General features: G+C 49.6%; 1 pseudogene; it reads left to right on the top strand.

Annotated features, from left to right (window-relative positions):
- The first annotated feature begins 6,453 nt into the window (after positions 1 to 6,453).
- LOC144290397 (methylosome subunit pICln pseudogene) lies at positions 6,454 to 8,037 on the top strand (annotated as a pseudogene).
- The last annotated feature ends 3,504 nt before the right edge of the window (positions 8,038 to 11,541 follow it).

Here is an 11,541-nt window from a genome sequence, read left to right as displayed (position 1 = left end):
CCCTGGGGGCACGTCCCTCCCCTTCTCTTCTTCTGTTCTCAACATTTTGTCCTGTTTCATTTTCTGTTTCCTCCCCGAGCTCCCTCAGGCACTGCTTCCCAGTGGCATGCTTGGCTGGGGTCCCCACGCAGGGGCAGGGCGGCTGGGGTCCTGTGGGTCCGGAGCGGCCCTGGAGGTGGGATGCCTTCACCTTCCCCTGCTGGCCGGTCTTTCCTGCCCTGGGCATTCATCATGTCAGGGGCGCAGCGGGAGGCGTGCTAAGGCTGGGGCCTGCCTGGGACCTGAGATGCGGGCAGGACCCAGGGGAGGGCTGGGATTGCTGGGCTGAGGCTTTCCGGACCCTGCAGAGCCCCCTTGGGGATGACAGAGGGAGGAGGTGTTTCTGAGGCCTGCCAGGGAGCGGGCAGGAGTGGGCAGCTGCCTTCCAGAGTCACACAGGAGACCCCGCGGGCTCCCTAGATAGCGCACGGTGGCATTCTGAGGACACACGCTTTGCCCGCCTCTGCATGTGTTCCTTGCTCTTCCACACAGCGATCCCCAGCTCTCCAACATGGGCTGTGCGTCCGACGACCCTGTTCAATTGCAACACTCATTGCAGTCAGCCCAGCCTCTGCAGGGAAAGGACTCAGCGCCGCAAGGCTGTGCTCACTTGGGATGCTGGTCACAAGTCCCAGGGGCCACCAGATTGTGATGTCCCAACTATACAAACTCAGGGCTCCCGAGATGTTTGTTTAGGGTCACGTGTGCATCTCTTGTGGGACCCATGGACCCATAAGGCAGAGCCACATAAAGCAGAGATGAATTGCATTGTGTGGGACTGTCCACGGGTACCAATGATACAAAGACAAGTCGGGGAGTGGTGGCCAGAAATCAGAGCCTGGTGGGTGCCCAGGCAGGGAGGGGCATGATGTGGGGGTGCCCAGGGGTGCCTGGGGTGTCCTCACAGGTCCTCAGTGCTGGTTACAAGCCTGTTTCTCTCGCAGGGCTTTGCTAAGTGCTTTCCATGCTCATGGTATATTTAACAATAAGCAGTTAAATAAATCCACTCGTGTGTGTCTATATGTACACGTCTATGGGTCTGCACATGCGCGCGCGCACACACACACACACACACACACACTATAAATAACACACTATCTTCCTCTCATCTGAATTGGCCAAAGGTCTGCAAGAATCTGCTGGGATAACCGGTTTGTCCAGGGGCTCTGGGCCTTGCCAAGCGATGCCTCGCTGCCTTCTTTGTTTTTTTTTTTTTTTTTTAATTTTTTTTTTTTTTATTTATTTATGATAGTCACAGAGAGAGAGAGGCAGAGGCACAGGCAGAGGGAGAAGCAGGCTCCATGCACCGGGAGCCCGATGTGGGATTCGATCCCGGGTCTCCAGGATCGCGCCCTGGGCCAAAGACAGGCGCCAAACCGCTGCGCCACCCAGGGATCCCTCGCTGCCTTCTTTGAATTGGGGCCCTGTTGGGCCTGGCGGGCACTGCCCGGGCTAGAACTGGTCCTGGCGCTCCTCTTTCAAAGGGAACCCTGCCGCCCTGGGAGGAAGCCAGAGCGGGCTTCTGGGATGGGAAGTAAACTCAGGGAGACCGTGCACCTCCATGGGGTTCCACGGGGTTCCCACGCATGACCCTGCCAGAGCTTCTGACCCAGCAAGTCTGAGAGTGGACGGCCCTGCCTGGAAGCTGTCCAAAGGCTAGAAAGGACACGGGAGCAGGCTAGGGGCAGCCACGACAGCTGCTGGCAGGAGGCCCAGGGTCCGAGTCACCCCCGGGAAGGGCCAGCAGGGCACTCCTCCCTCCCGAGGAGGAGCACTGGAGACAGAGCACACGTGTGTGCAGACACTTTTAAGTGAAGGGCTCTGGGGTCAAGGAAGCCACTGGCTCCTTCCTGTACGGCAGCAACATTCTCAGAAGCCAGCTTTCACTTTCTAGGCCTGCCCGGGGCCTTGTGTCTGGGGGCTGAGGAGACATCCCTACCCCCCACCCTGCACCCCCCTGCCCAGATTGTCAATGATTGAGCAGGGTAGGAGTCATCAGAAAATCAGAGGAGAGGTCAGGTCAAGGAATCTTGTGAGATCCCCAAGGGAGAGCGCTGGGAGTGCCAAGCGGGGTGTTCTGGGGAGGCTCGCCTGGTTCCCCGCGAAGGTGCCGCCTGACCCGGCCACCGAGGCCCCGGCCATGAAGTTGTGCCACCTGCGGGGCAGCAGCGGGGACTCTGGTCCGTCTTAAGCCACGTGTGTACTTGGATGGAGCTTTGCCTCTTCCTGCCCCTTGTGCCAACGGGGCGGTCCTCTGCGTTCCCGCGAAGGACAGCACCACGTTGTTTCAAAGGCAAAGTGAATCACATCTTTGTTGTCTTAATGCACCACAGTGTTGACGCGTTTGTTTCTTTGAATCTTTTTTTTTTTTTTGGCTGGTTCATCTGTCCTGTGATTCTGCAGGTGAATAATTTTATGCTCCTGCCCTCCTCCTCCGTCTGGGCCAGATTTTTATTTGGCCTGGTTGGGTTTTTGGAAGCAAGGGAAAGGAACTGGTTTGCATGAAGAGCCTCCTGGGGCTGGTGCCCACAATCCCCACCGTGTGTGCTTCGTCGACGAATTTCTGTAAAAGGAATCCAGGATCGACGGTGGTTCTTAACTTATGCTTTGTGGGACGGAACAATTCCCTACTTGATTCGTGGTGACCTGTTTGTGTGGGGATCTCGCAGGCATGTGCAAGCTCAGGAGCCACATCTCAGCAGTGCCGCGGGCGAGTGTTCTGGACCGCTGACCTCTAAGTGATTTGCACGGAAGAAAAAAGCAGGCAGATTCCTGCACATGGATTCAGAGACTCGTCACAGAACAGAGACCCCATTCTGGTCAATGCTGTGTCCCCACAAAGGGTTCTGGGCTGACCTGCAACCCCCCGCTCCAGCCATACACCTTCAGTCAATATTTGGAGGCCAGTTTAGGTAAATATCAGGACCTCTCAGGACTCCTTGCAGCAGGAAACCTGACCCTCCCCTCCGCCCCCAAATGTAGCATGATAAACAGGCATTGGCCAAAATAACAACCCAGCTTCCTGGAACATGCTTGCTCAGAGCCGTCAAGAGAAGCCCGAGAAACGTCAACCTGACCTCTGCCTCCTTGTACGCACAACCTGACCTTCGAAGATCAAACAAATACACCCTTCCTCCCGTAATCCTCCGGCGTGTTGTAGCTCCCTATGATCATCAGAGGCCCGAGGCCAGCCACAGGCGGGTGCAGCCTCGGGGTCAGTTCACCCTTGCGGTGCCAGCACAGGTCCCCAGGTGTGGGAACCTAGCGGGGTGAACCGCTGAGTGTCACCTGAGTTTAGCTTTGCTAAAAGAAACTAAAACAACTGCTTAAAAATGTAGTAAAAGATCCCATTTCCTGATATGGAATTAAAGACACACCGAGAAGAAATAACTTCATTAAGAAGACAAGCCCTCTTGGTGTTGGTATTAATAAACAATAGTAACAATAATAAAGACAGAACCTGGAAGAATGCACAGACGGACCTGTCCCCTGCTCCAGGTGACGCATCTGTGACAACGTAGAGGCCAGAGGAGTGGGCACCTGTCCGGAGGGTCCCAGGCCACAGAGAGAAGCTTCTGACATTCTGGCTGTGTTTTCAGTGTTTTGCATTAGCCGTGAACTTGTGGGCTACTGCAGGGATCATTTCTCATAGGGTGGTGGCTCGTTGGATCTTTGTGATCCTGGGGTGGCTCTGGGTTTTCTGTATCTCCACCCGAGACAGATGAGACACTGATACCATGTGCTCTTATCCTTCATAGAGATTCGCGGTCGGTGATCTTTGCAACACCACCTGGGTTTGCTTGTAACATGCACAGAAGAAGCTCCATGGTTCTGTTATAAAAGAAAATCTTTAGTAAACCATTGTCATTAGGAGAGTAATCTAACCAAAATTCCAACAATGGTGGAAAAGAAAATAAAATTAGTCTGGATACTGGCATAGGCTGGACATCTGGGCATCACCAGTGATTCTGGTCTAACACCAACCCCTTGCCCGTGCCCCTCATTGCCTGCCTTTCTCTGCATTAGCACATTCCTGGAATGTGGGACTGGATGCTCAGTGCTTAAACACTCAGCTATTTCATTCTGGGAGGTGTGGGCCCTCCTCTGCCCTGTGCACTGACGCCAGAGCAGAGGGGGCAGGTGTGCTTGCAGCATGGGATGGAAATGTGGTCCCGAGACTGAATCAATCAATCGGTTAGCGTTTGCATTTACAATGAACATTGTTGCCATAGAAACCCGGTGGAAAGATGACCATGAGCCTGGACGACACCAGGCAAACGAATGTGTTTCCCCCTTATTGCTTGCTGTGATCCTGCTAAACTGGGCTGGTTTCTTTCCCGGGGTGGTGGGAGCTGTAATAAAACTCATTCATCGTCCTGTCCCCACGCGTCAGACTGACAAGGACCCTTGTGTGTGTCAAGACCAACCAGCCGCCCAAGAGCACCCACAGCTGCAGTCCCACCACACCTGCCTGCTTGCAACAGGTGCTCTGTTTTAAGACCCCAAACCCCGAACCTGGATTTACAGGGGGGCCAGCTGCTTAATTTGAGGTTGGCCATTTTTCCTTTGTGGAGTGGTGTCCCTCTGGAGAGACTGGGGCATTTGAAACCAGAGAACACTGTCAGTATTTGCCTTTTGCTGTGGGCCCCAAGTGCTGAACAGAAGGATAAGCAAAGGATTTAGGCCACTTGCCTCAGCTTTGGGACCGAAATGTCAAACCATCCAGGCCTGAGGGTGAGCTTCTGGCATTTCAGGAATGCAGGAGCTAACAATCTAAGCACTGAAAGCGTTGACCAGCAAAGCGTATTGAGCCTGGTTGGCAGACTGTGGAGAGCACATGGTGGCGAGTGGAAGGTTGCTTTTTCTGCTCAACTTTGCATAACATGATGCATTAGCTTAAAAATATCAGCCGTGAACATTCCCCTGCACATGTACCTCCCAAGAAAAATACTGTGGGCAGTTTCTATTCTGGGAGAAACTTTGATAAACAACCACCTCCTTCGGGTGCTTCTCATCATGATATTTAAGTCAAGGGGGAATGTTTTCACAGCAGAAATATAGCATTCTGCTAATATTTCTACCTATTCAAAGCCCAGATTCTCCCACAAGACGTTGGAGGTGGTGAGCCAGGCTCACTGTGCTTGCTCACAGGGTTCTTGGCAAGTTGTGATTCACGCCACTCAGAATACAGTCAACCCTTGAACAATGTGAGTTCAAACTATTTGGACCCACTTATACACAAATTCTCTTTGCTAAATACAAGACAGCCCTGTAAATGTGTTTTTTTCTTCCTTATGATTTTCTTAACATTGTCTTTTTTTCTAGTCACTTTATTGGAAGGATACAGTATATAATACATAAAACATACAAAACAGATGTTAATTGACTGTTTATGTTATTGGTAAGGCATTTGGTCACTGATAGGCTATGAGTAGTGAAGTTTTGGGGGAATCAAAAGGTACACGCAGGTCAAAGCAATCTGGAGAAGAACAAAGCTGGAAGTATCACAAACCTAAGCTTCAGGATATACTACAAAGTTACCATAATCTAAAAACAGCATGCTACTGGCACAAAAACAGACCTATGGATCAATGGAACAGAATAGAGAGCCCAGAAATACTCTCCTGCTTATGCGGCCAATTAATCTACAGCAAAGGAGATGAGAATTTACAATGGGGAAAAGACAGTATTTTCAATAAATGACTCTGGAAAAACTGGAAAGATATATCCAAAGAATGAAATTGGACCAACTTCTCACACCATACACAAAAATACACCTAAAATGCACTAAGGAACTACATGTGAGGAAACGATAAAAGTCCTCAAAGAAAACATAGGCTGTTAGTCTCTTGGACATTGGCTTCCACATCACATTTATGGCTCTGACTCCTGAGGCAAGGGAAACAAATGGAAACATAAACTCTTAGGACCACACCAAAGTAAAAAAGCTTTTTGCACAGCCAAGAAAATCATCACCAAAACAATAAAGGAACTCACTGAATAGAATATATTTGCAAGTGATATATTCAGTGAAGGGTTAGTATCCAAAATAAATAAAGAACTTCTACAACTCACACCAAAACCAAAAACAAAACAAAATTAAAAAATGGGCAGAGGAAAAAAAATGAGCAGAGGACTTGAACGACATTTTTTTCCAAAGAAGACAGGCCGATGGCCAACAGACACATGAAAAGATGCTCCACATCACTCATCCTCAGGGAACTACCATAGTGAGATCTCACCTCTCATCTGTCAGAAAGGCTAGTATGAAAAACACAAGAAACAAGTGTTGGCGAGGACGTGGAGAAAACAGAAACCCTCATGCACTGTTGGTGGGCATGCAAATGGGTGCAGCCACTCTGGAAAACAGTATGGAGTGTCCTCAAAATATTAAAAGTGGAGGAAATAGGGGCAGGGCGAGGCGAGTGGCTGGAGTCGCCGCACTGCAGCTCCCTCCCGGCCTGTGTCTCCGCACTCCCTGCTGCAATGAGCTTCCTCAAAAGTTTCCCGCCGCCCGGCTCGGCCGAGGGGCTTCGGCAGCAGCAGCCCGAGACCCAGGCTGTGCTGAACGGCAAGGGCCTTGGCACCGGCACGCTCTACATCGCCGAGAGCCGCCTGTCTTGGTTAGATGGCTCTGGATTAGGATTCTCACTGGAATACCCACCATTAGCTTGCATGCGGTGTCCAGGGACCTAAATGCCTATCCACGAGAGCATTTGTATGTTATGGTGAATGCTAAATTTGGAGAAGAATCAAAAGAATCTGCTGCTGAAGAAGAAGAAGACAGTGATGATGATGTTGAACCTATTGCTGAATTTAGATTTGTGCCTAGTGATAAATCAGCATTGGAGGCAATGTTCACTGTAATGTGTGAATGCCAGGCTTGGCATCCTGATCCTGAGGATGAAGATTCAGATGATTACGATGGAGAAGAATATGATGTGGAAGCACATGAACAAGGGCAGGGGGACATCCCTACATTTTATACTTATGAAGAAGGATTATCCCATTTAACAGCGGAAGGCCAAGCCATCTTGGAGAGATTAGAAAGAATGCTTTCTCAGTCTGTGAGCAGCCAATATAACATGGCTGGAGTCCGGACAGAAGATTCAATCAGAGATTATGAAGATGGGATGGAGGTAGACACTACACCAACAATTGCTGGACAGTTTGAGGATGCAGATGTTGATCACTGAAGATGATTTATGCTGCTGTGGGATTCTGCTCATAACTAGGAAAGGACTAAAGAACTTGGTGCCTCTTCTACTGTGGAGTGGGTGTTGATGAAAGTCTTTTTCCTTCTCCAAAATTTACCTGAACCAGTTCTTTTTTTGAGACAGACTATATACTGAGACAAAAAGTTGTCACCAGCAGAAGAAACTATGACCTTTATTAACAAAGGTGAATCAACTTAACCAAGAGGGTATTTGTAGTTTATCATCTACCCAAAACTTTTGTGTATAGGTATCCTCTGAGTAGGCCTGTAGTTCCTGCTTTCACTATATGCATCTTCTGTAACCTGGCAGGCCTATGTGGTGAGAATGCGCAGGTGCTTGAAGACATAGGTAGACTGGATGGGAAGGAAGGAGGCTGAATCTAAGATATATCCTTTAGAGCCTAAGGATTCCATTACCCCTTAAAAAGAAAGACAAAGAGATCTCAGAGAAACCCTGGCCACTGCTTGTTCTTCACAGGGATTAGGGTCTTTTTACTAATTTGGGATCCAGGTTAATTCATTTAGGCATCTTTAGAGAGCCTCTTGAGAAATATACTAGCCACATGAAATACCACTAATATGGATGCTTCTGATTAGCTTTTACTTCTTTCACCATGTTTCACCAGTCTGTTTTGTTATAACCTCTTAGGTTATAGCCTTTAATTTCTAACCTCTTAGGTCAGTTTCCATAACAAATGAAATTGGGATGAAGTCCTCACAGTACTTCAATGATAATTGTTTTGTCTTTGTAATAGTTTAACGAATAAATCCAGGTTTTCTATAAAAAAAAAAAGTGGAGGAAATACCTTGTATGATCTAATACAAGGTGCTGGGTGTTTGCCCAAAGAAAATATAAAGTTTAATTAAAAAAGATATACACACCCCTATGTTTGTTGCAACATTATCTATAATAATCAAGATATGGAAACCACCCAAGTGTCCATAGATGAATGATCGGATAAACAAGATGTGGTGTGTACACACACACATATGCGAATATCCACATACACCCTACATGTATACACATAGAGAGGGTATCATGCTAAGTGAAATAAGTTAGAGAAAGACAAATAACACATGATTTCACTCATATGTGGCATCTAATAAACCAAAAGGACTCTTAAATATATAAAAACAAACTGATGGCCAGAGGGAAGGAGTGGGGAGAGACAGGTGAATCCGGTGGAGGATAGGGGAAGGGGCGTACCTGTGAAATAGATACAGGGGATTAAGAGGTTGAAGCTTCCAGTTATAAAATAAATAAATACATCACAGAGATGAAAAGTGAGAAACAAACAAGTCACATGTGGGTTCTTGACTGTGCGGGAGGTCAGTGCTCTAACTCCGGACTTGTTCAAGCGTCAATTGCATGTGGTTTCCTCTTTCAAATGTGCAAATGCCACAAACTCATCCAAAATCAGGACAACCTTGAAAAGCGATTAGGTAGAGCATAAGCATCATTGATGCATAAGCTCCCAGCCTGAAAACCCCGATCGCCCCAATCTTGGTGGGTTAAGTCCTCTCTGGGCAGGTGGCTGGGTCAGAGAGGGTGGGAAGGAGGCAGGGCCGCTCAGCGGGGGGTGTCACGGGCCCAGGGAGGCCATGGGCTGCCGGAGGAGGCCGCTTCTGTCCTCCCAGACTGGAAAACATCAGAACCTGATGCTGGCTTGAGAGGAGGAGACTGAGTCCCAGGGACATGAGGAGAAACTTGCAGGGACCCTGAATGGGGCTGACAGTGCCTCCCTCCTGTTACCTCCAAGCTCCAGACTTGCAGTGGGAACATGGGGCTGCCTCAGTGCCCTGTGCACTTTGGGGGGACAGAGGCAGAGAGACAGGAGGGGACGGTGCTGACTGTACCTGCCCCACAGGCAGCTGGGGGCACAGCTAGGGTGCCCCAGGGGGCCAGGCCCTGTCACCAAAGAGAAAGCTCCCTGAATGCCCAGCGTAACCTCCCTGCGGGGCTCCCCCACACAGAGGGGGCATGGCCCTGTCTCCCATGGGGATTAAGGACCCAATCCCCAGCCCCAGCCCAGGTGTAGGCTGCAGAGCAGGTGACCAGCTTCCCTGCGGCCATCTCTGCGTGTCTGTCCCTGCAGCCAGGGCTCAACACTGCGGCTCCTGCCACACCGCCCCCGGGGCCCCTTCCTCTGGTATCCGCTTCCCATTGACAGTGGCTGCATCCTTCCCGTGGCTTCTGCTCTCACGGCGCCCCAGCTCTAAATCCTCGAGCCATTTCAGCTTTACCCACAGAATATACCAGAACCCTGCCCATCCTCGTACCCCACTCCTGTGCTCCAAATCCAGAGCAGCTCCCTCTGGACACACCTGCTGGCTCCCTGCTCCTGGACCCATGAACACTATGTAATTTATGTCTACCCCATGTGTGTAGTTTACCACCCGTTCCCCTGACGCCTCCCCGTAGCCAGAATAGCATCTCCACGGGGCAGAGGTATTTGCTGTGCTCACTGATGTAGTCCAAGGACCTACGGTGGTACCTGGAGCTTCCTGCATATTTAGGGATTGACTGGCTAAAGTGTTAGTTTGAGTTAGTAAGAGAGACTGCCTCTAGTCTTAATTGGCATATTTTTAAAAAGCGTGATTATTAAATGTATTTTTTTCAGAATTTATCATGATATCCATACACTGTTTTATTAATGTGGGTATTATATCAATCCATTTCTTGATCTTCTGTATCTGTATCTAGTGTATACCCAGCCATCTCCAAGGGTTACATTTCTAATGAGCTACATAATTTGACCTTCTTTTTTTGGGGTAGGAATCTTACATGTCTGTTTTTACTAAATGAGGGTCGACATTTATCTTCCCACTTAAAAAAAAAAAAACAACACAGTTTGCTGCACGTTGTTGGAGCTTGGTGTTAAGACCACTGGCTGCCAGTGAGTTTGCAGGTATAGGTAGCGTGCTGCACGAGGGGCTAGTCTCTCACTAACGCTGCAAGGGGCTCTGGCTCAATAAGCGGAGAGTGATGGTGAATAAAAACAAGTAAAAACAAGTAAAGTAAAAACAAATGATTTGGTTTCTGGGGTTTATATTCTTCATAAAATGAAGTGAATGATTTATTTAATTTTTATGTTGTGCAAAATATATACATATAGCATTAGAAGGAGGAGGAAGGGGGAGGAAGACAAGGAGGAGAAGGAAGAGGAGGAAGAGGAGCAGAAGGGGGTAGGGAAGAAGAAGGGGAGGAAAAAGGAGGAGGAGGAAGAAGAGAAGGAGGAAGAGGAGAGGGTGGAAGAAGAGGAGGAGGAGGAAGAAGAGAGGAGGGGGAGGGGGAAGGGAAGGAGGAGGAAGAGGAGCAGAAGGGGGTAGGGAAGAAGAAGGGGAGGAAAAAGGAGGAGGAGGAAGAAGAGAAGGAGGAAGAGGAGAGGGTGGAAGAAGAGGAGGAGGAGGAAGAAAAGAGGAGGGGGAGGGGGAGGGGAAGGAGGAGGAAGAGGAGAGGAGGGAGGAAGAATAGGGAGAGAAGGAGGAGGAGGAAGAGGAGAAGAAGGGGGTGGGGAAGAAGAAGGGGGAAGGTACAAGGAGGAGGAGGAAGAGGAGGAGGAGGAGGGGAAGGAGGAGGAGTGGGAGGAACAGGGGGAGGAAGAGGAGGAGGGGAGGAGAATAGGGCAAAGAGCAGCGAACCCAGAGACGACAAGTAGCAGAGCTGAACGTGAATGTTTCCTAGAATGAGCTGTTCCGGGAATGAGCTCTTCTTTGAAGATGATTTTTGAGAAATGTCAGAAATATGCAGCCGCTGTAAAATCACAGAATGGAGCCGATTGCATTCAGAGAACCGTGCAGGTGCTCACACACCAGAACGCGGGGGACAGGTTTTCCTCGACGGGGGTTCATCTTGCACCTCTGGTGTCAGTGTCAGGACCAGGGGGCATCCCCTGAGGCCAGGGTGTGTTTTTGCTTCTGGGAACTCTCTCTCTCTCTCTCTCTCTCTGTCCCTCCCCCACGATATGGCTGACCTCTGACCTGGGTGTTTGGAGCTGCATCTCCTGCTTCAGAGCCAGACAACCTGGGAGTTAATATCACAATTGGCGGTTGCTCTACCTTAGGGGGATTCCATCCAAGGCTTTGCGTCACCAGCAATGGCCAGGGTCATGGTCCCTGCCCCCAGGTCTAGAGCGAGTTGTCCACAGGACGTCCTCAGCCCGGATGCTGACTCTTCCTACCTAGTTAGGAGCTATTTGTAATTTCAAATATGACCGCGGTTCCATGTTCCCGTGGGTTCCAGAAAGGTCAGTAAGGGTACCAAGGGTTAGCAGGTGTTGGTAATC

This window comes from Canis aureus, chromosome 1 (genome assembly GCF_053574225.1).
Source record: "Canis aureus isolate CA01 chromosome 1, VMU_Caureus_v.1.0, whole genome shotgun sequence".
Taxonomy (NCBI): Eukaryota; Metazoa; Chordata; class Mammalia; order Carnivora; family Canidae; genus Canis; species Canis aureus.
The sequence above is the reverse complement of the archived record's forward strand: the minus strand, read 5'-3'. Positions and strand labels throughout refer to the sequence as shown.